Here is a 25647-nt window from a genome sequence, read left to right as displayed (position 1 = left end):
ATGAAGTTCTCTTTCAAGATTTCTACATCACCTTCCTTTAGGTTTCCCGAGCATTCCGTAAATTGTGGTTCACCCTTCTTCCACCGAGATAAAGGGACATAGCGAAAGATAGGAGCACTTGGCGCTTTCTCAACCTTTGAAGCCCATAACTTTGTGGCGCTGGTACATGTTTCATTCTGTTGCACATTAGAAGTATTTACTTCTTTGATTAATCTTTTGGCTGAAGAATCTTCCAATTGTTCCGACTTAGGTTTATCACAGCTCTTGATCAAAGGGATTTCCGTCGATATAGTTTCCTCTATAACCTCAGTCTTCATATATAATTTCGCATCTAAAAAATGAGACTCAACCTCTGAGAGTGGGTTCGTATTAGCTTCATTTTTCTTGATGTCATCTTGATAAAATTTGAAACATTGATGCAGTGTGGACGTTATTACTCCATTTCTATGAATCCAAGGGCACCCTAATAATAGCTTGTAGGTGGTCTTGGAATCTATGACGTGGAATAGAGTGTTGGCCTTTAAGTCCCTCATGCTGAGTTCAAGACGGATCATGCCAATTGTTCGTTGACCACCTTGATTGAAGCCTTGAATCACCAGTTTACTATTTGACAACTCCACCATTGAAATGCCTAGTTGTTTCATGGTCTACTTGGGTATTATATTGACAGTTGAGCCATCATCAATGAGAATTCGGCTGACCTTTTATTCTCGAATATATCCTGAGACAAATAATGGTCTATTATGGGGTTTTGACCTAAGCAATAAATCTTCATCTGTGAAGTCAATAGACGTACAACATGAAGCACATGTGTTTGCTTGAGAGACTGGAATGTCAGAATCTTTCAATGCCTCAATAAGAACATTTTTTACCTTTCGAGGAAGCGACAACAAATCACTTATGTTTAAAGATGACAGATCTTCCAGTTTTGTCATTGGTTCTGTTGAACTTGTAGAAGCATTATCATTGTCAATCACAATGATAATGTGATAGGTGACTGTGTTAGAGATTTCCTCTAGATTATCATTAAGGAAACTCAATGGAAAGAAATCTTCTAAAGTAATCATTTGTCGAGGTCAAGAAATATATTCGTTCTCTTCCACGACCAGTTTATGTTTCTTCAAACTTTTCTTTCTTTTCTTCTTATGAGCTCTGCTTCTTCTTTTATGGTCTCAAAATAGGCGAGACTCTTTCTTAACAAAATTTTGTTTTCGCTTCTTTCGATGAGTTACAAAAGTCCATTCTCCTTCACCATCCTCTGTAAAATTGTCTTTTTCTTGGGAGTTCTTCCTATGAGCCTTATGTCGGGACAAAATGGCTATAGGTTTGAAGGTCCCAAATTAGATCTAAACCAATTCTTCATTATCAAATGGGTTCATGGATGATTGGCTGCCGGAACTTGGGATTATTGCAGCGTGATTTGTCTGGGCCACTTCATCAAGATCTAACTCAATCTTCTTTTCTTGAGCAAGCTTCAAAATTTGTTCTTTCAAAAGGAATCATTTTTCTATTGGATGACTAACAACTCGATGATATACACAGTAGATGGGGTCATTTTTCCCCCATCTATTCGTGTCGTTTGCATTCAGGGAGTTCTATGAGTCCCTTTTCCAGTAGTTGTTCTAACATATCTGCAAGGTCAGAATCATGAAAAGGATTAACCTTTTCTTGCCTCTCTTCTAAAGATAGGCGACGTCTCATATTTCCATCTTGTCGCTTTTCTATCTTCTTTTATTTTTCTTTTCCTTTTGAGGAAAATTTGAGAGGAGTCGTGTTAACGACTATAGATTCCTTTATAGCACCCTTGGAAATCTTGTCAGTGTTCTTCACCTCCTTCTTCTCTTTCTTCACATCTGAGATTAGATGCTCTTTATTACCTCTACTAGCAATACTTATCTCCATGTCATTAACGCGAGTTGCTAGCTCCTCAAATGTGTGGGGTTTTATCCCTTGAAGGATATAAATAAGTCCCCAGTTTATGCCTTGGGTGCACATTTCCACAGCAGATACTTCCATGAGTTTGTCCTTGCAGTCAAGACTTAGAGCTCTCCACCGATTGATATATTCGACAACGGGTTCACCTTTTCTTTGTTTGCAACTGGTGAGCTCAATCATGATAATGATTCTTCTCGTACTGTAGAAGCTATTCAGGAATTCTTTTTCAAGCTATTTCTGACTTTCGATCGTTTCAGGCTCGAGATCAGTATACCAGTCAAAGTCGTTTCCCTTTAACGTTCTGATGAGTTACTTGACCAGTTGATCACCTCTTGTACCAGCATTCTCACAAGTTTCGACGAAGTGAGCAATGTGTTGCTTAGGATTGCCCTTTCCATCGAAGTATTGGAATTTTGGAGGTTGGTATCCAGCAGGCATTCTCAGATCATTAATCCTCTTAGTATATGGTTTAGAATACAAGAGGGAGCTTTGAGAAGGTCTGTCGTACTGCGCTCTGATGGTGTTCGTGATCAAATCATAGAGTTGCTGAACAGACAGCGAAGCAATGGAAGTGGAATATTGCGATTCTTAAACAATAGTCTTTCCCTTATCATTTATCTTGAGAGTAGGGGTTTGACTCAACTCAGCAATGTCTCAGCTTTCGATCTGATTTCATAGTCTCTTTCTTCCACTGTTTTCATCAATGCAGTGAGTTTCCTTTCCATTTCAGCCATCCTTTCTTCCGTGCTACTTGCATCGGCCATCATAAAAGAAATCACATCGATTTCTAGAATTTTCTCCAACTGAACAGAGGAAGGAGCAGACTCGATGAACAAAGGGTTAACCTTGATAACGACCCCAACTTGAGCAGGTTTCTTCATCTGCTGCAGTATTTTTTTAGAAATAGCTGGAGGAGTTTGATTTTCTTCTAGCCGAATTTCTTTTACACGGCTACAGGTGATCGATCCTAGTAGAAGGTGTTGTTTGAAGTAGAAGTACTTTTTACAGAAGTTTTCTTAAATGTCATTGTTTCTTCTTTCTTTTTCTTGAGAGAAGTTTGACTCTTGAAAAAGAGATGAGAGGTAGAAATTGTTGGCTTTCTCGAGCTTCAATCATACCATATGTTTTGATGATAACAAACTTAATCTATTGATGATTTTTGTGTTTCAAAGTGTCTATAGCGTAGAGCATAACAAGACAAATCCAATGCAATTTGAATGGCTCAAATCAGAGTTTAAATGAAGAAGTTAGGATTGAAACAAGTCGAACGGAAAATACCCGAGAAGATGACGTGGACAAATATTATGGTGAGCTATATTGTTGGAAAAAAAAGAAACAAAGAAAGAAAAAAAAAAGAGAAACAAAGATTGAAAAAAAATGTAAAAAGTTACTGTTTAAAAAAAAAGAGAGAAAAAAAATCATAGTTACCGTTACATATACATATATATATATATATATATATATATATTATATTATTATTATATATTATATTATAATATAATGTAATCATTACTTTTTAAAATTCAATCTCTACCTTTCATCTTCAATCATTAAGATCAAATGACCCAAATTGATTTTAGTTTCAAATCAACTTTACTCACTTTCCTCTCCTATTTAAACCCCTCTTCTCTCCCATTTTAAATATACCAATTTTCTTATTTTTAAATCCTCTATAATCCATTGTTGTTCTCTCCAAGCTCTCAATTCTACTTCTATTTTTATTCTTGTGAGAGATTTTCTTGTTCTGAGGATTGATGTATTTGTGAGCTTAAATTTGTAAATCTACTCTATTTGAGAGTTTTAGTATGTGAAAAATTCTTATGTCCACACTTATTTGGGTTTCGTTCTTGAGCCCGGTAAAAGAAACGGAGTGTGGGTTTTAATCTTTGTCCCAAGAAAAAGATTGAGTTTAGTTCTAGATCCCGTAAAAAGAGCGGTTTGTAAGGTTTGGTCTTGATCCCGCAAAAGGACCGGGTTTCCGATCTTGAACCTGTAAAAGGATCGTGCTTAGTGGAAAATCTCGAGAGGTGCTCGGGGAGTGGAGTAGGCCGAGGGTTTGCCGAACCACTATAAATCTCTTCCGTGACGTTTTCTCTATCCTTTACTTTTTATTTATTGCAATTTATCTTTTAAGTATATTTTCTTTCATTGCAAATATATATTGTGCTTATTTTGAATATTTGTTTCATGATATTTTGAGTTGCTTTAAATATTGCATAAATTGTTTTTGTTTAAAAAATTTACTTGGTTATTTGATTTATGCTTAAATTCGAAAAATTTTAGTAAATTGATCTTCAACATTATTCAGCCCCCCTAGTGTTGCCATACCGATCCAACATTTGGTATCAGAGCGGGTTGCTCTTTTTCGAATCAAAAATATATTTCAAAAACTATTTTGGTTGAGTTTCTCTCCAACAAGTGATTTTGTAGCAAGATTGCTCTTCTTTGAAAATTTTATCTCATAAAATATTTTGAAAATTATTTGAGAAATTTTTGAAATTATCTTTGAAAATATTTTTTTGAAAAGTTTGAAAAACTTAATTGTTAGAGCATTATGGCAAACTTTTTGGTAAATGGAATTGTCGAAGGTGAATCTCCCTCTAGACCTCCTTTCTTTGATGGCTCAAATTATGCATATTGGAAAGCTAGAATGAAAATCTATTTACAATCTCTTGACTTTAATTTATGGTTAAATGTTGCTAAAGGTCCTTTTATTCCCATGAAGAAAATAGATGGTAAAGATGTGCCTAAGTTAGAAGATGAGTATGATGAAAATGAAATGAAAAAGTGTTCTTTTAATGCTAAGGCTATGAATTGTTTATATTGTGCTTTATGTAAGGATGAATTTAATAGAATATCTATGTGTACTTCGGCTAAAGAAATTTGGAATATTCTTGAAGTCGCTCATGAGGGAACAAACCAAGTTAAAGAGTCTAAAATTAGCATGCTTGTTCATAATTATGAATTATTTAAGATGGATGCTAATGAGTCAATTACCGATATATTTACTCGATTTACTAACATTATAAATACCTTGAAGGGTCTTGGTAAAGAGTATACAACATCGGAAAATGTTAGGAAAATTCTTAGGTCTCTTCCTAAGACTTGGGAAGCAAAGGTGACGGCAATCCAAGAAGCCAAAGATCTCACCAAACTTCCTTTGGAGGAACTTATTGGCTCACTCATGACTCATGAGATTACCATGAAGGAGCACTTGGAGGATGAGTCCAAAAAGAAGAAAAGTATTGCTTTGAAGTCCACATCCACCCAAAAGGAGTCCAATGATGAGTTTGAGCTCAACGAAGAAGAACTTGCTTATCTCACGAGGAAATTCAAAAACCACTTTAAGAAGAAGCATTTCTCAAGAAGAAATTCCCACCAAGAATTAAGAGGAGAAAAGAGCAATAAACATGAAGATATTATTTGCTATGAGTGTAAGAAAGTGGGGCACGTGAAGTATGATTGTCCACAACTAAAGTTTCTTCAAAGAAATCCAAAAGGAAGGTATTTAAAGCTATTTGGGATGACTCCGACGAGAGTAATAACGAAGAAGATGATGAAATTTCAAATATTTGCTTTATGGCATTTGGAAATGAAGAAGATGACAACAATGAGGTAAGTATTGAAAAACCCTCTTATGATGAGCTTATGGATGCATATGAGGAAATTAGAGTTGAATTTGAAAAAGTATGCTCAAAATACATAGCTCTCAAAGAGAAATATTCTAGCATGTCTAATGAGATTAAATCTTTAAAAGATAAAATAGATGCTTTGAATATTGAAAATAATTCTTTGGTTGAAGAAAATGCATGCTTGAAAAATAATGTCAACGATGTTGTGAAGCATGATACTTCATGTGATGAGAAGCTTACTTTATTAGATAAAATTAAACTTCTCAAGCATGATATTTTTGATAAAGATGAACTTGTTAAAGCTCTTAGAGAAAAAGAGTCAAATCTTGTAAATGAGCTTGAATGTGTTAAAGAAAACATTAAGAAGTTGACAATAGGTGCACAAAAATTAGATAAAATTATTGATATTGGCAAATCTTGTAATGATAAAAGAGGATTAGGTTATGTTGATGAGAGTTCTACTCCATCTACTTCAAAAACAATTTTTGTGAAAGCTTCCTCTAATGTGCATAATGAAAATTTGTCTAATGTTGTGCCAAAGTGTGATGTGCATAAGCATGATGTACCTAAATTTGTGCCTGATAATTTTCATGCTAAATCTAAATTGGTGCCTACATGTCATTATTGTGGAGTTAAAGGTCATATTAGACCAAATTGCTATAAATTGAAAAATGCTCCTAATTTTTATGGAAAAAGAAATATATCCCATAGACCAAAATATTTTCATGATTATAGAAAGAATTCTTACATGGAAAAATAATGTGCATAAATTTCTTGTAAGAGAAAAATTCATGCATAATATTTTGTGTTTTTCTTGTGGCAAATTTGGACATAAATCTTATACTTGTTATTTGCCCAAATTGAATGTTATGAAAAATGAAACTAAAAATAAATGGGTTCCAAAAGTTAATTCTACTAACCTACATAGACCCAATAAAGTATGGGTACCAAAATCTTTTTGAAAATCTTTTGTAGGTTGGCTCCAAAATTTAAATTTGAAATGGTTGCTTGGTTAAAAAAGAATATGATCACAAAAGCAATTCTATAACTCTCTTTTTGGTGCTTCAAGTGGAACATCACCTTATTTGGTAACTTTGTTATTTCTAAATGAGCATTGATATGTTTTTTGTGATATTGAGAATATTATTGTGATATTTCTTTATCGATATGTTTACCTTTTTTTTTTTGTTATTATTGGAGCATAAGTTAAAATTTGAAAATAAAATTATTTTGTTATTGGAGGAGTTTGTTTGATAGTGATGTTTGTAGTGTTAATTTTCTTCATTAATTTTTTTATTTTGTTATGTTATACGAGGTTGAATATATTATTTGCTTTGCTTGAATCTTTATAAAAAGTTTCAATGTTAAATATTTTTTTTGGATACTTGGATGGTTGAATTACTTTTTATAGGGGAAATTCTAATAGTTTATTTGTTTCTTGAACTGATATTGGTTGGTTAATGAAACTGTTGTTTTTATTGCTTAAAATTAATGTTCTTTTTATCTCAACAAATTTGTTTATTTTTTAGAACAATTGGTATAATTGGATTGAAATGATATATCTTTGATTGGAACATTTTGGTATCTTGTTTAAGACATTGTCTTGAGTTTCTATCATTTGGTCTGTCCTTAAAAATTTGTATTTTGGTACAAAGAGCTTGAATTTATTTAAATTTTATCTATTGAAGTTGGTATCTTTGGGTTAATGTCATATTTATTTGAGTTATTAAATGATATTTGCATTTTAGCATTATTATTAAAATCTTGAAACAATCTTGATATATTTTGGAGTATGCTTAATTTTAGGGGAGTAATGTCTTTTGAAAAAAATATGAAGGTTTGATTGTTAGTCTCCTTAATTTTTTTTTGGAAGTAAATTTGAAGTTTTCTATAGAAACTTTGGTGCTAAATTATTTGAAAATTTAGTCTATCGCCCTTGTGAGTTTATTACATGAGTCATTTATTTAGGGGGAGTCTCATGTTTTACTTTGTGGTCATGAAATACTTATTGATTTATGTTGATTGCATTTTTTTTATGGAAAGTGAACTTCTAAATTTATATGTTTTGATAATTTGTGCTTATTACAATTTGTATTAAAATGAAAATACTTCTTTATCCTTTTTGATTGATTCCAAAAGGGGGAGAAAGTATGAGAAAAATAAAGTTATATTATTGAATATGTTTCTTATGCCACTTTGAAGATATTTTTTCTTAAGTGGTTTGTCATCATCAAAAAGGGGGAGATTGTTGGCTTTCTCGAGCTTCAATCATACCATACGTTTTGATGATAACAAACTTAATCTATTGATGATTTTTGTGTTTCAAAGTGTTTATAGCGTAGAGCATAACTGTAACGCCCCGAGTCCCTCAGGTTAGTTAGTCTCGAATCAGGAGATTTTTCATTTAATTTTAAATTGATTGTTAATTAAATTTATTGATTGTTAATTAAATTTATCTAATTTATCGGGCTCTAAGAAAAAAATCCAATTAAATTAATAATTACCGAACTCTATATGTTGGGTTTTGTTTTAAGGGGAATGGACTTCTTTCTCTTGGGCTTGGATGATTAGGCCTCCATTAAGGTGATTTAGTTTTAAAACAAACTAAAACAAAGCAAAAGAAAAAAAAAATAGAAACCCTAGCCCAAAACCCTTTCTCCCTTCTTCTTCTTCCTTCTACCATAGCCGCCCCCCTCCCCCCGATTTTCTTCTTCTTTTTCGACCCAGCCGCCTCATGTGTTTTCCGGCGACCCAGCCTCCCTCCTCTGGCGTTCTCTTGTGTGTGCGATGTCGCGGCGGTTCTGCGCACGGGTTCCACGAGCAGCGGCGGCGCAACCTCCCCTTGGCGGCGTTCGAGTAGCGGCGGCCGGGCGCGACTTTCCCTTGGCGACGTTCGAGCAGCGGCAGCCGGCGACTCCCGGCGCTCCAGCGGCAGCGCTTCGTAACAGGTACAGCGGCGGCGCGGCCCCCTCCTCACAGCGGCGCACGGCGAACGGCGGTACAGCAGCGGAACGACGGCAGAATTTGTACGTTACAGCGGTGTTTAGGACGTTTGGCGGTGGCCCACATCCGTTCGAAGCTCGATTTAGGCTACCCACACCTTGGCAAGTTAGATCTAGGTGACCCACATATATACGAAGTCGGTTTTGGTGGTAATGCGTCATTCAAACCCTTTTAGAGTTAATTTCGAAGGATAAATAACATACGTAACGTGCTGTATTTTCTGTTTTGATGTGCTTAGGGTGAGGTCGATGCAAAACTTAAGGGCACGGTTGTGAGTAAGTAGACAAGGGGCGTGTACGTGTGTTAATGTATGCTCGATGGTCTCTAACGTGCTGATTTTGTAGCGTTTAATGTTAATTTTGTGACGTCGTTGTGCTAAATAATTTTTATGGTGTTAGTTGATATACTTGGAATGGTGTTGGATATTTGTCGATGAACAATGGAGAGTTTTCTGCTTTGATGAACTGTGAGCATTGCTGTGGTAATGTTTGTTGCCTGGATATGCATGTTTTGTTCGGCGTGTTTATTGAGCTAATATCCTTGGTAATACTTGTTAAATAATGATGTTAGATATTGAGCATGATTTGGGTTATTATTTCGTTATTAGAAAGTTGTTAAAGTTGTGAAAGCATGCTGAACTGTACTTGTGAGTTGAAAGATGCAGGGTTAGTGGTAAAAGAAAGTATATGGTAAGACTCTAGTGAAAGTTGGATTTTTGGAAGGAATGAAAGAGTGGGTGTCAGGGCCTCGGGTATAAATGGTCGGGGGCTGATACGTCACTGGTGGAGTGAAGGAGTGAGTGTCAGGGCCTCGGGTATAAATGGTCGGGGGCTGATACGTCACTAATGGAGTATCGAGGCCTCGGGTATAAATGGTCGAGGGTCGATACGAGGAGTTCTTTGGAGGGAAGACTATTGGGGCCTTGGGTACAAATAATCAAGGGCCAATAGATGGTGAAGTCATCGGGGCCTCGGGTATAAATGGTCGAGGGCCGATGCAGCAGGGTCGGGGCTCTGGGTATAAATGGTCAGGGGCCGACTCTACTCGGAAGGATAACCGTGGAAGGTTAGGATAGCGGTGATGAACGTAAAGGTATTTGAGATGTTAGGGGGTCTAAAGGTTGCTTGTTAACATGTTTTTCCTAGTTGTGGTTGTCACTAAATTTTATGGAATGTGTTACGTTTGAATGCATAATGTGTTGAGAAGCATGACTATGAATGTTTCATGATATGGTTGAGCATGATGTGTGCGTGTGTTGGCGAGGGCTACTTACGGAGTATATTTTATATACTCACCCCCCCTATATTGTTTGTTTCAGGTGAAGGACTCGTGGGCGACCATGGTGATGGGACGGAGGAGACATGACGAGCGGGGACCATAGGCTGCTTAGTCACTCTTGCTTAGTTTAAGTGATTGGTTAAGACCTTATGTTATGGTCAATAAACTTTTGTCGTTTTGATTAATTGGGAGGGTCCCCCTTTGTTGTTAATTTCATTTCGGGAATAGGTGACTATCTTAGTTCTATTCCATTTATTGAGTTTTGCCTAGTTTGGTTAATAAACTTGTTTTGTGGGGTGGTCCACGAATGTTGTTGAATGCTACTCTGTGAGATTGATTTATTGTTAAATTTATGAGAATTGGGACTTGATATATATACTTGTTTGCATAAGGGGTTGGCATGCCGTATTTGGGGGTTAAGTTTAAGTAGTTGGGTAGTTAACGCGACCTAGAAGCATGTGGGAAATTCGGGGTCGTTACAATAACAAGACAAATCCAACGCAATTTGAATGGTTCAAATCAGAGTTTAAATGAAGAAGTTATGATCAAAACAAGTTGAACGGAAAATACCCAAGAAGATGACGTGGTCAAATATTATGGCGAGCTGTATTGTTGAAAAAAAAAGAAACAAAGAAAGAAAAAAAAAAGAGAAAGAAAGATTGAAAAAAAAAGGTAAAAAGTTACCGTTTGAAAAAAAAAGAGAAAAAAAAATCATAGTTACCGTTACATATATATATATATATATTATATTATTATTATATTATTATTATATATTATATTATAATATAATGTAATCATTACTTTTTAAAATTCAATCTCTACCTTTCATCTTCAATCATTAAGATCAAATGGCCCAAATTGATTTTAGTTTCAAATCAACTTTACTCACTTTTCTCTCCTATTTAAACTCCTCTTCTCTCCCATTTTAAATATATCAATTTTCTTATTTTTAAATCCTCTATAATCCATTGTTGTTCTCTCCCAGCTCTCAATTCTACTTCTATTTTTATTCTTGTGAGAGATTTTCTTGTTGTGAGGATTGATGTATTTGTGTGCTTAAATTTGTAAATCTACTATATTTGAGAGTTTTAGTGTGTGAAAAATTCTTATTTTCACACTTATTTGGGTTTCGTTCTTGAGCCCGGTAAAAGAAACGGAGTGTGGGTTTTAATCTTTGTCCCAAGAAAAAAATTGAGTTTAGTTCTAGATCCCGTAAAAAGAGCGGTTTGTAAGGCTTGGTCTTAATCCCGCAAAAGGACTGGGTTTCCGATCTTGAACCTGTAAAAGGATCGTGCTTAGTGGAAAATCTCGAGAGGTGCTCGGAGAGTGGAGTAGGCCGAGGGTTTGCCGAACCACTATAAATCTCTTGCGTGACGTTTTCTCTATCCCTTACTTTTTATTTATTGTAATTTATCTTTTATGTATATTTTCTTTTATTGCAAATATATATTGTGCTTATTTTGAATATTTGTTTCATGATATTTTGAGTTGCTTTAAATATTGCATAAATTGTTTTTTGTTTAAAAAATTTACTTGGTTATTTGATTTATGCTTAAATTCGAAAAATTTTAGTAAATTGATCTTCAACACTATTCACCCCCCTCTAGTGTTGCCATACCGATCCAACAGAAATTGTCCTATTGGACGTGTCAATTTGTTCACATAAGATTTCCGGAGAAATTATAATTCGTGGAGTTGAACTTTGATTTTTGTTGTGTGTGTTGTATATTGGATTCAATCTCTAATCTTTATCCTTTGATTCTTTCTTTCGAACTTGATGTGAAGATTGAGATGCTTGTTCTTGAATTTAGATCGAAGTTCTATGTTCTTCGAAAATCTTCAAGTCTTCAAGTCGTCAAAGTATTCAAGTTGGTCTTCGAATCTTCAAGTCTTTAGAGAGTCTTCAATTTTGCGTGAATTCTCTCAATTATGAAATTCTGAACCTTGAAAGTGAAGGAGACCCCTCTATTTATAAAGGTTTATACGGGCTTAGTGGACGTTTGGGCTAGGGTAATTTTCGACCCAACCCAAATTTTTAAGTGGATTTAAATTTGTTTAAATTTTAATATTAATCCATTTGATCTCATGGTAATTTGGGTTTTAGGCAACGTTTGTGAACCAAATTGATTCCAAGCTCAATTGTCATATGACCCAATTACATATTTTAAATGTCATTTATCTTTAACTAGTTAATATCACGTGCATTGCACATGGTTTTAAATATTTTAATATAATGTCTCTAACATTTAACCTATAGAATGACAACTAAATCGAATTTTTAAATGGTACTAATATTTAGTTTTTCAAATAAAATATATTAGTATTCGTTGATATTTTATATAAAAAATACAATATTCCAACTAAAAAATAGGACAATAAAATAAGGTGTGTAGAAAACATTGAATATGATCTAAATTTGAAATAATAAATGTGGTTATCAACTTTAATTAAAAATATTTTTATAAATTTAAAAATAAGTAAATCTAAGACATGATACATTAAATCAAATTATGTAACTAAAAATCCAAATAATGAAATTATTTGTTAGATAGTCAAAATTATAATAGGAATAAATAAAATTGACCGTTTATTACTCTGAAGCTACTTTTTAAAATTGAAAATTGACAAATCAAATATCATTTTTTTATTTTTAAAATGATAAATATAAATGATATTGTACCTTTTAAATATAAAATAAAATCTCAAATAAGAGAAATTAAAGAATTGAAATTTTAGAAAGAAACTGAATAATGTGTACTGCCATAGATCATTAAAAAAATATGGGATAAAGAATCACACGAGGAAGAAAAATAAAATAAAAACAAAGACATATTAAGATAAATATGAAAACTAATACTAAAATATAACATGAATATTAAATTAACTTGAAAAGAACCTTAAGTAAATATTAAAACACGAACGTATCATGAATATATATAATTGAAAATAATCTATGTAAAAAGATTAAAATAATCTAAAAGTTAAATTCTAACAGGAATGCAAATTACTTTTTTAATAGATTAAATAGATTTTGGAATTCAGATAGTACAAAATTAAAAAATATGAACACAGAATCTAAAAGTAGTTAAGATAACAGTAACTACCCACATAATCTAGGAAACAGATATATGGTCACGTACAAAATTAATATGGTCACGTAAAAAAATAACATCAATTTAGAAATCCAAAAATTAAAATTAATAAATACAATATATATTTTTTTTAAATCTCAACATTCGTGACCGATGAAGATGGATGTTTTTTCAGCGGACGAAATAAACAAAATCATGAGAACAACTTAGACGAACTTGTAGTCTCCTTAGACAGAGGCATTATCTTACAACTCCTATGACTGAATTGCAGAAAAAAGAATACGTTATATAATCAATTTTTCTATCTATTCTTAAATTTATCTCAACCTGAATCTTCATTTAGAGTTAAATGGGGAATGAAAAATGAAGATGCTTGTATCTTGGCCATGAAAGCGTACAAAGACAAATATTAAATATAATTTTATAGGAATCCAGAAACAAATAATTAAAGAGAAAACAACAATTGTCAGTTTATAAAAAATAATACTCAGAATATGATAACAATACAATAATTTACATAAATTTATAAAACATAACGCTCATAATTCACATCAATTTTTATGCTTTACCTCTTCATCGGCTAAAATTAATTTTTGTATTTGCAAATCTTGATTTTTGCATGCTTCAATGTTTAAGAACAAAAACTTTTAATTTTCAATCCTTTTGGAAATGTATGAGTTCTTTGATAAAAGAAAGATTTTTGTAGACATTTTCAGGGAAAGAAGATATGAGTTTTTAATTTACACTATTTCCTTTTATAAATGGTTTGTCAAGGAAGAACAGTCGTACCTCTTCATCAACGGATGCACTGCTTCTATAAATGGTTTATAAAGGAAGAATAGTCATACATTTTCAGTGTATTAGTTCTCTAAACAAACACCTCATTCAAATAATAGCATCTAATAGAAGAGGTACATGAAATAATATATAATATAGATGAAGGGTAAACTTGGTATATCTTAAAAAGTTGGGGGCAAAATGGGGAGGTAAAGATTCTCCTCATTGCCCCATTTAGATATAGTATAGAAAAAGCAAACCTTCAATCACAGATATATGACGCCAACGTCGTCTTCATCGTCGTTGATGGAGGTCTCCAATTTTCACAACTGTCGTTACTTTCATTTTCTTTCATCATTATCAATCACCTGCACCACTTGTTTTCGCACAGCCACACACATTCACAAGGAAGTTTTACAGTGTCTCGAATATGAGTTTTGGACAAAATAAAAAAATACATGGATTTCTTTTCTTTTATAGGTGGTTTGCAATCACACCTATACTTGAATAAATGCATTGTCGCTTAATTAAACAGTCGCATCTCTTTTAAATTAATTTATCTCAACAGACATCTTCGAATAGTCCTGTCCAATAGGAGTTTCAAGAGTAAAATAGGTATATATTAAAAAATGGGGGTAAAAATGGAAGACAAAGATTCTTGTCCATAGCCCCATTTATATATAGTATTTGTGAACCAAATTGATTCCAAGTCCAATTGTCATATGACTCAATTACATATTTTAAATTTCAATTTATCTTTAATTTTAATTTAAGGTTAACATATATAATTAATCCTTAAATAAAATAGATAATGACGTGGACGTTTATGATTGACCCAAAATTTATGGTTCTATTGTCATCTCTAGTCTATATACAATTTTCTCTTTCTAATATATATTTTCAATTTTCTAAATAGAAAACTAAAAATGGTTATCAAACATGTTTGGTTTTCAATTTTTTAAAAACAAAAAAACAAAAAGTAGTTATTGTAGATACCATATTTCTTCCGGTCATTTTTAATTTTATTTGTTATTTGTTATTATAAAATACAAAAAAAAATATAAATATAACAAAAAAGTAAAATTAACTTAAATTAAGTTGTTCTTTAAATTAAAATATCTTCCAAACGACTCCTGCCTAAATTTCTCCTTAATTCTCCCCCCATATTTCCTGCATTCCTCAATTATCTTATTCTCTCTCCTCTACTCTCCAATCTATACGTAACAATTCTCACTCTCTCCCAACATTCTTTTCTTACTCTTTCTTTCCCTCTCTTTCACGTTCTTTTCGCTTTTTATCTCTCCCGAGGAGGAAAGACACAAAAAAATAGGGAGAAACATATAAGAAACAGACAGGGGGAGGGGTATCTCCATAGGAAAAACACACAGGGAGAGTGAAAACATACACAATAACGAAATGAGAGGAAGGGTCTTCCTCTCGGAATATCAGAATCTCCATTTTCTCTCCAAAATCTCTCTCATTACCTTCACAAAATCTTTTTCTTACTGCAATACACAAGAGATTCTCGCTCCAAAATCTATTTCTCACACGGGGAGAGAATAAACACACAGAGAACGAGAGGAGGGCGGGACATCCAAAAACAGAAAAATAAGAGACCCAGAGATTCATCGTATATTTTTTTTCATCTTTCAAGGTTTTATTTTAATTAAATTATCTCTTTCCAACTCATTTCCAATTGAACTCAACATTTGGAAGAAGGTTTGAAATTTCATTTACTTCTTTACTCTCCTTTAAATTACAAAAATGCATGTCATTATATTCAAATATTAAATACGAGGGTTTAAAATTCCATCTTACATTATTTAGAAGGAGATTGTTGTCTGTATTTGATTTTTATTATGCACAGTACCCGATTTTTTTGTAATATTGGTTTCACTTATTATTAATATTGATTTTGATTTGCTTTCCATTTTAGTTTTACATTATGTTTGAATTTCACGTATTGGTTACTTGTTGGTTACTTGTGTTTGAATTTTGAATACATTTGTAGATATTATTAATTTGAATTATATGAAGAAACTAACGCTTAGATATGTGGATGTATTTTCTTTTTATTCCATAATTAGCTTCATAAATTTGAAAATAAATTGACAACAATAAATATTTAATTTTGGGGTTGAGTAGTGTTTTGTTTTATGATTTTTTTGTTAAAATCCCATAAATACATGAAATTCTTCACCAAATTAATTTTACAAAAATCTAAAAATTCAATTACTTTACAAACAATAAAAAATCAAATTTGAGAATTAGTAGTGTTGTTTTTGTAGATTTACTTAAAAATTCATAAATACATTAAAATTCTCGTGCAAGTAAAAATATAATTTTCCGTAATTTTAAAAATGTAGTGTTCTTTATGGATTTTATAAATTTCATAAATACATAAAATTTCGGTTTTAAAATGAATTTCAATAATTAAAAGTAAAATTTTCATTAAACAATTAAAAATGAAATTGAGCAGTGTTCTTTTTAAGAATTTATTAAATTTCTTAAATACATGAAATTTCTCTCCAAATAAAATTTCGTATTTTGAATGGCATTTATGCCACCCATAGTAATAATTTATATTTTATTTCTAAAATGTGAATTAATAAACATGAGACATTTAAAAATAAAATAAAATAAACTTTTGTGGACCTTCAATAATTTAATAAATTGGACAATAAAAATAAATACCAATAACCATTTTACGGGTGTTGTAGGATGCTAACATCTTCCCTACACACAAATGACTTCCGAACTCGATCTAGTTTATACAGACTAATTTTCTTTAATTTCTTCTTATTGAGTTCATACTTTAATATGATTGGTGGCGATTTCAAATACTTTTATTTGAAGAGACCCTTAAAAGAGGAAGTCGGCGGCTTTGTATCGGGATCACGTTGGGACAATTACCAAACATATATGGTTTTTGTTCTTTAAAAATAGAAAACTAAAAACAGAAAAACCAAAAACCAAAAATAGAAATCATTATCAAACACGTCCTAAATATTTTTAATAAACCTCCTTAGGATGGTCGGTGAATATCCATAGCGTCCATCTTGGATTATAAGGGAAATAGAAGAGTAGCAGGTACAGGTTTGGTGAAAGGATCAACAAACTGAAGACTCAAACGAATAGGTAATAATTTAATAGTGCCATCAAGATGCTTTTCCCAAAAAAATGATAACCTAATCGAGTATGCTTCGTGCGCTCATCAAATGTAGGACTAGAAGCAATTATGTACGGCCGATTGATTGTCAAAAAGAAAAAAATATTTGGTCCCTAAGATTTGAGGTAGGCGTCAACTTAGTCATTGAAGTTTCAAAATGAATATTTTTGGTCCCTGATGTTTGAAGTAGGTGTCAACTTGGTCCATCGAATATTAAAATGAACACTTTTGGTCCCTGAAGTTTGAGAAATATTTATAAATGGTCCTTATTTTTTTAATCTTAATTGACTAATATTAAAATGTTATGGCAAATTTCAATTAAATTATTTATTTATTATTATTTTTATTACCCAATTATGAACACTTTCGGCAAACGACGATGTTAAGAGCAGCGGACCATAGTGGTATGAATGGCGGACGGCGACGGAAAAGATACGGCTGGTCGCCGGTAAAGGGTAGGAGAAAGAGAGAGGAAGAGATGAGGAGAGGAGACAGAAAGTAACATTACCTACCTATATATTATTTATTTATATAATTTGCCACATCAGCAAGTATAATAAACAATTTAATTGCAATTTGCCACGTCATTTAAATATTAGTTAATTAACATTAAAGAAAAATCATGGACCATTTATAACTAAATCTCAAAATTCAGGGACCGAAAGTGTTCATTTTAAAACTTGAGGGACCAAGTTGACACCTACTTCAAACCTCGAGAACCAAAAGTGTTCATTTTGAAACTTTAAGGACCAAGTAGACACCTACCTCAAATCTCAGGAACCAAAAATGTATTTTGTTCTAAAAGAAACATTCAAGCCACGTAAAAGATTAGTCCACCAAACGATTTCACAAGTTGTCACTGCAAGAGCACGATACTCAGCCTCAATAGAAGAACGAGAGATCGTATTGTGCTTCTTGGACTCCCAAGAAATCAAGGAGTCACCAGCAAATACATAAAATCCCTAACAGGACGCCTTTTGTCCAAACACCCCAATCTGCATTAGGAAAGGAGTGAATTTGAAAAGTCTTGGTAGCAAGGAGAAAAATACCTTGACCCGATAAAGATTATTTAAATATGGCAGTAAATCATGAACAACATGAAGATGAGGCTTGCAAGGCTTGGACATAAATTGGCTGAGGTTATGGACATCAAAAGTGATATCTGGCCGAGAAATGGTCAAGTATAGAAGACGCCCTACGAGACAATAATACACAAAATGATCTGTTAAGGATCCCACAATGAAAAAAAAGGAACATTGCATAGGTTTATAATAGACATGAGCTACTCCTCTTATTGCCAATTGATTTTGAGATGGAACTCCATAAATTTTGATATGGTATCAGAGTTCAACAAACTCAAACGAGCCCCGATCCAAAAATGGGATCCAGCCAAGATTGATGAGCTAAAAAAAGCCACGATCTTGAGAACGAAATAGACCAGCTTGGAAGGATCATTAAGAAGATCATTTAAATGATTAATAACAGAAACCGAATAATAATATACAAGAAGAGCAAGAAAAGAGTCTCATCTCCTCAAATAAACCAGGAATAATCACCATAGCATCACGCTAGTGCTAAAAAGAAACAGCTTGGTGATAAGACTGAGGTTCAAAGTTAGCAAACACATTAAGAATCAAAGCTCGATGGAAATGAGAGAGCCTCAAATAAGAAACAAAGTGTTGCAAAGGATAACGAGAAACGATAGAAGGAAAGACCGCAGAAGAAATCAAACTTCAATGATAAACATCTAAGTAGTTGGGCAATTTAGTTGTACGAGTAAATCTCCGAAGTGAAGAAGTTGCAACATCGCTACCAGAATGCAAAGTTGAATGAGCATCATCACAAGGTACACAATTCTGAACAAGGGATGATAGAGTAGTTGGTGCATTTGATCCAAAAGAAGGATTATCACTCGACAAACTACCATCCGGGTTAGGGGCTAACTAAATAAGTGGTAATTCAATAGGTACAACAGTAGGTGAGGTTGAAACATCACGTGATCTATGATGTGGCGCTGCAATGGGTATATGTTTAGAAATATCATTGTTGCTCCTCTAGTCATCAATTAAAGGGCGAGTTTAGTGGCAGATTCAGAACTGTATGTCAGGGGAGCTTAAATTTTGTATAAAGATAATTTTCGAACGTGTGTGTTATATATATTAGAGATAAATTTAAATTATTTTTTTAAAAAATATTACATACAATAGAAATGTATAAGATAAAGATATAGAAGTCTAAATTATTTATTTTATGAAATATAAAGAAAAAAGAGAGAGTTTTTATATAAAATTAAAAATTATATAAAAATAGTTTTTAAAGTGTTTTGTCAACTTAGTTAAACTTTAAAAAACAATCAAATTAAAAATTTTATACAATAAGACTAATCAAATCTTTAAAAAAAATATGATTTATAGAGAAGAACAAACAAAATATTTGTACAATAATTTATAAGAAAAAATCTATATATAATGGTAGGATATAAGTTGAAAATAAAATCAAGCCTTGAAAGTACCTGTAACAATTACACCAAAGTGACGACAAACATATTTGTATAAATTTTAAAAAATTAGTGTATTACCACGTGCAATGCACGTAAATTTTTTTTTAATTATAAGGTAACTTAAATTTTATTTAATTTCACGTAAAATATTTTAAGTATAATTATTTTTAAAAATAATTAAGATTAATTTTTATATATATTTATTATTATTGACAGCTAATTACTAATAATAAAATGTACTATTTATAATTATTTTTTAAATATACTATTTATAATTAATTGTTAATGATATATTTTGTAAATGAATAAATTAAAAGTAAAGGAAAAAATTATATATTAATAAAAAAGTAAATAGGTATTTTAATATTTTTATTTTTAAATTATTTCAACGGTCCTTTATTTTATTTTTTTAATATTTTGTTTGTTTATTAAATATTTGTTTAGAGCTGACATTTTGTTATATATGTTGAATTTTTTTTAACTAAATATAAATTATTTTATTGATTTAATTTTATATTATAATTGAAATTATTAAAGAAAAATTCTTCAAATTATATTATTAGAAAATAAAATGACCAAAAGTTTTATATTCCACCTTTTAAGATTCTATACAAATTATTGTTTATAATTAATTTATTAATTAAATATTTTTTTATGTATTGAGTTCTATGATTGTTTTTTTTTTTCCAACAATAAGAACATGAGCTTGTAATTATCTATATTTTAAACAAATATTCTAAATAAAATTTCTCAAAAAAGAAACATTGCAAATAAAAAAAGTACACTAAACAATAAAAAAAACATTAGTAACAAAAAGAAAAATCCAAATCCTAAACTAAATAAAATTGCTAAAAAAAGAAACATTCCAAATAAAAAACACACTAATTAGAAAAATAACAATAGTAACAAAAAAAAATCCAAATACTTACTATACACTCATCTTTTAGAGTAAATATGCTCATTCTTCATCTTTTAGAGTAAATATGCTTATTCTTGAAGATTGCTTGACATATACTATTATTCAACTTTGTAAAATTGTTGAATGGTAATGTCACAAACCTAGTATTCGAGATATGTAGATTCAACATATACCTCCCTTGCAACTTGATGAATATGTCACAAATATCTCGAGATGTTTTCATGATTGAATCATCTTTGAGAGATGTTTGAAGGAACTAAGAATAAAAAATATTGAAACTTGTGAAAAACATGTAGAAGAAAGCCTATTTTTAAAGTAGTAGAGGATAAAACGTTACAAAAGCTTTTCAAATTCTAAAACTCTTGAAATTCTAGTATGAATTTTAATTAAAGAAAAAATTAATTTTATGTGGTTGGAAAACTTTTTGCATTCTAACCTTTTATATTCCATGCATTTATAGTATGGATAATTAATAATTAATAATTAATTTAATATTTATAATAATACATTAATGGTATAATTTGTAATTTGTAAATTTAGTAAAGGGTAAAAGTGTCCAAAAATGTTTTTCCTACGTCCTACCTTTTTAATATAGTATAGATTTATTTTAAGTTCAAAATAATAGGGCAGTGTGCTGCACCAAGAATAAAGTTACTTTTATAAAATTATGGTTTGAATATCCCACAAACATATATATTTCTTTTTTTTAGGGAGAGTGTGATTTGGGTAGATTGTTTTCCAATTGGTTGTCTATTTTGGCCAAACAGGACATTTCATAATTGATGAAGTTTTTCGGTTCTCAAAAAAAAAAAGCATACATATATATTTCTTTTTTTAAAAATTAACATATTTTTATTTTCTGGCAGGGGCTGGAGATATAGATGCCAACAAGCTGTGAGCACTATTTGATCAATTACGGTAATTATTAATATATATTTTAAAGTTTAGGAAACTTGCACTCAGGATCGTCCCGTTGAGTGCAAGTACATACTGTGGAAGTACTCCAAGTTCATCTAGTTGCATTTTAAATCAGTTTCTAAATAATTTGAAAGAGCAATCAAGTTTAGGATAAAATAGTTAAGATTGTTTTGGTAACAATATTTAGAACACAAGAAAAACATAATTTGGAAAGCTAACTCCCTGCTATTTCCTTACTCTTAAGATGATACGCTTGGCACATCTGCCCCTCTATATATGTCTATGAAACACCAAAATCCTAAAGAATTTAAGCTCCAACTTTTGTTTATCGGGTAAAAGGTCTTATGTGTAGATTCTTGTTTTAGTATTTTATTTCTAAAGCTAATTCCTGTTTTATCTTGATGAAATCCATTTTAATCTAACATTTTCAGTGTTAGACTCAAACTAGCATGATTAAATAAGTGGCCAGCAAGTAAATCAACTATATAAATTTAATCAATAAAGATAAGCAATGGGTCGTGCTTATCGATAGTTACAGTTTAATAAAATATAAACTAAGATAGAGGAGGGTTGAAAAGGTAATTTAGCTGCTCAGTGAAATAGAATAAACAAAATCACAACGAAAATTAACAAAAGAATCTATTTCCCTAAATTTGGAATAAGCAACAATAAACGTTTTCCTTGAAAGATAATGATGCTAGAAATTGAAAGAATAAAATTAATGGAAATAGTTCTTTAAGCAAAAAAAAAAATTACAAATTAAAAGAAAAGTAAAAAATTTGAAACATCAAAAGACTAAATTGTGCAAGATATTAACACCAAAAGTTACTAGATAAAGGTTAGGAATGTCAAAAGAGAAAGATGGTTTTTCAAAACAAAAATATCCTTTGTTGTCCCACATGGAAATATTTAGGAGAGGAGTTTATATTGGATTGTGCAATAAATAAAAACTAGTTTTGTTACCAAATTTATTGGGCTCATTTTGTTTTACTTGTTACGGCCCTTGGTGTGGGTTGATGTTGGGCCCAAAACAGACCATATTTGAATTTGGTGTGAGTTGTTATTGGCCATGTAGAGCATTTACATTTTTTGTAAAATTATTGTAAAATGTTTCTACATTATTATTTTTTACCGTTTATCATTTATGTTTTGTAATAATTTTATGGCAAAATCGAATAGAAAAGCGTTTTCCACGGTCAATTTTGTTTTTTAATCACCCTTTTCAAAACACAAGCTTTCTACGCATTTGAAGATGTCAGTTTTTGGTGAAATTACGTATTTCCTCTCCTTCTACTTTTCCTCTCTTTTATCTCATTTTTCACTTTTCTCTCTCTTCCCTCTCTTATGTTCTCTTTCTTCCCTCCGTTCTCCCTCTTTCTTCTCTCACAAATTATTTCTGCAATTTCCCATTTATCTTTAGATTTTTTTTTCAATTTAATTACTAACAATTTGTAAATAAAAAATTTGTAAACAGAAAGATTATCAATTTGTAAAAAGAAAGATAATCAAAGATTTTCGTTGGATCCTGTATTATTTCGAAAATCTTTTCTTTTCGGTGGATCCACTATTATTTTGAAAATCCTGGGCAATTTTAATTTGTTTTCCAAATTCCTTTCTTTTCGGCGAGAGAGATTTGATCGTCTTTTATCACTAATTTCCATAGTCAAAATCCCCTTCTTCTCGGAAATTCTCGATCTCGCTCTCCCTCTCTCGCTGAAATTCTCGATCTCGCTCTCGTCGGATCTCTCACCCTCTCGCTCTCCCTCTCCTGTTGAAATTCTTGATCTCGCTCTCCCTCTCTCGCTTTCATCGAAACTCCCTCTCTCCTTCCTCGTTTTAGAAATTGGGAAGAGGGAGGAGAGAGAAAAGTGTACATAATAAGACAAATGGGTCTTCAGTTTTTTTATGAAATATGGGAAAAGACTGCAACAATAATTCGTGAGGGAAGGAGAGAGAAAAGAGAGGGGAGGGAGAGAAGAAAGAGTACGTAATACAGGGAAGAGGGAGGAGAGAGAAAAGTGAAAAAGGAGATAAGAGAGGAAAAGTTGAAGAAAGGTAAATACATAATTTCACCAAAAGCTGACATCACCCAATGTTTAGAAAACTTGTGTTTTGAAAATGGTGATTAAAAAACAAAATTGACCGTGGGAAACGCTTATTTATCCGATTTCCCCTAATTTTATTGTAAACGGTTTTATAATTAATTCTTAGCAAAAAAACGTTTAAATCTCAAATCCTATATAAACCCTTCCCCACTCTCATTTGCAACACACAAAAATTCTTCTCCTCCTTTCTCTCATTTTTCTTAAACCATTCCCTGTTTTGCCAACTTTTGGTCTGAACTAATTCTAATCTATTTTCCGGTGAGTGCACGCTTGAATTAGCCTTGGGAAGCAATCGGCGATAAACGATTTAGCATTGTGGTCATGCCGAATTTTGGTTTCAAGGCAGTGGGTTCCACGGCACAACAACGTGTTCTTCCTCTTTTTGCTCTAACAATTTGAAAGCAAAATTATGGCTTCAATAAGATCCAGCAAGGTGCTTCCAGATCTGTCCAAACTTGAAACATTAGATGGATCGAATTACCGATGCTGGTCTCAGAAGCTGCTCATCTTCTTCGAGCAATTAGAGGTAGACTACGTCACCACGCCCGCCGCTGTTGCCACCGGAGTTGCAGGAGCCGTTGCCACCACCGCTGCCACCGCCACCGTCGATAAGTTCAAGAAGGATACAAGACTGTCTGCGGGCATCTCCTCAACCATACGTATGACTCGTTATTTGATCTCTTCATTGCCTAAAAATTTGTGAAGGTTATTTGGGACACTCGGGAGTCAAGATATGGTGGAGATGATGCTGGGAGAAAGAAATATGTGGTTGGCAAATGACTGCAGTTTCAAATGGCGGATGATAAACCAGTCATGGATCAAGTTCACGAGTATGAGAACTTAGTGGCTAATGTTCTATCTGAGGGCATCAAGATGTGTGAAATCCTATAGACAAATGTGCTACTAGAGAAATTTCCTCCTTCCTACAAAAACTCGTAGTAAAAAATGCTTACCGCAAGTGTACAAGTCAAGTTTTAATAAAGTGGTAAGTCAAGTATCACTGATACAATTGCTCAATTTTATTTAGAGAATCAAAACAAATGGGAGAATATAATCAAAGAAAATAAACATGCAATAATAAAGATGAAAACAATGGAGAGAAAGATCATAGAGAATTGATTTAACCTATTGAATCTATGAACCAACTACTTAATTACTCAAGATGAACAAATTATTATCTCTATAGGCCAAGAACTCTCAAATCTCAACTGTCTTTCCCGAGCGCAAGCTAATTCTCCTTACGAATTAAAAAACCAATATCTCTATCTAGTTTCTATAACAAGTAAAGGCTTTATTGATAGAGTCTTCTAACGACCTCTAAAAGACTTCAAAATCTCCCGATCTTAACCCCTTTAGTTATGCATCCCAGTTCTAACTCTAAACCACCTCTCCCGAGTATAAGATTTCAAGTCTAAAATCAATCAATCTATGGCCAGTAGATTCAAGGCATTAAGCATAGAGAAACATCCATAAACATTCAATCAAGAAAACTAAACAATCAATGCATAACGTTCAATGGCTACATCAATCCCTAAGATAAGAGGTTTAGCTTCTCATATTCAATGTAAACAATAAAATCACAATGAGAAGTTCATATTGAAACTAGAAAAATCAAGGGAAAGGAGAAGAAACTATGTTCGGCGTGTCAATCGTCCGTCCCCAAAGCGATCTCCACGATCCCGAGCCTTGAAAATCACTTTTCTAAGCTCTCCAATGGTCTCCTTGCCTTCCAAATTGGCCAAAAAGACAAACTGTCAAAAAATCTCTCCCAAACCCCCCTTCTCGGCGGCTGCAAAACCCTATTTTTATGAAAAAATCGTCGCGACAGCGCCATTGAGCTACACTATTCACAAAACGCAAAATTTAAACTTTGGAGAGCCGTGACACTCTAGACAAGTGTCGTGGCGCTATCTCCTCGGGTTTTTGGCTTCAAATCTTGTTGTTATTCCATCTTGGTCACTTTGATTCCCATTTTTCTCTCATTTTGATACAAACATGTCTCGTTTCCTCCCGATACTTTATTCCTGCAAAATATATCTTCTGTGCTTAAATTTGTCATGAAGAAACAAAAACTAACAAATAATTTCAATATAAATCTTATGAAACACAAGAATAAAGATATGACCTTATAAGAATTGATTAGTCATATACGCTTAGAAGAAGCCAATAGGAAAAATGATAAGCTCTCTTCTCAATTTGTCAATTTAGTTAATGCTAACTTAATTGAATCTTCTGGTGCAAGTAAAGGCACGTTCAAAAATAAAGGAAAACAGGTTGCCAAGGAAAGAGTCTAAAAGAATAAGGGATTTCAAGTCAAGA

The sequence above is a fragment of the Momordica charantia genome (genome assembly GCF_013281855.1).
Source record: "Momordica charantia cultivar OHB3-1 chromosome 9 unlocalized genomic scaffold, Mcharantia_2.0 BLBB01000009.1, whole genome shotgun sequence".
NCBI classification, from domain to species: Eukaryota; Viridiplantae; Streptophyta; class Magnoliopsida; order Cucurbitales; family Cucurbitaceae; genus Momordica; species Momordica charantia.
This window is presented reverse-complemented; position numbering follows the sequence as displayed.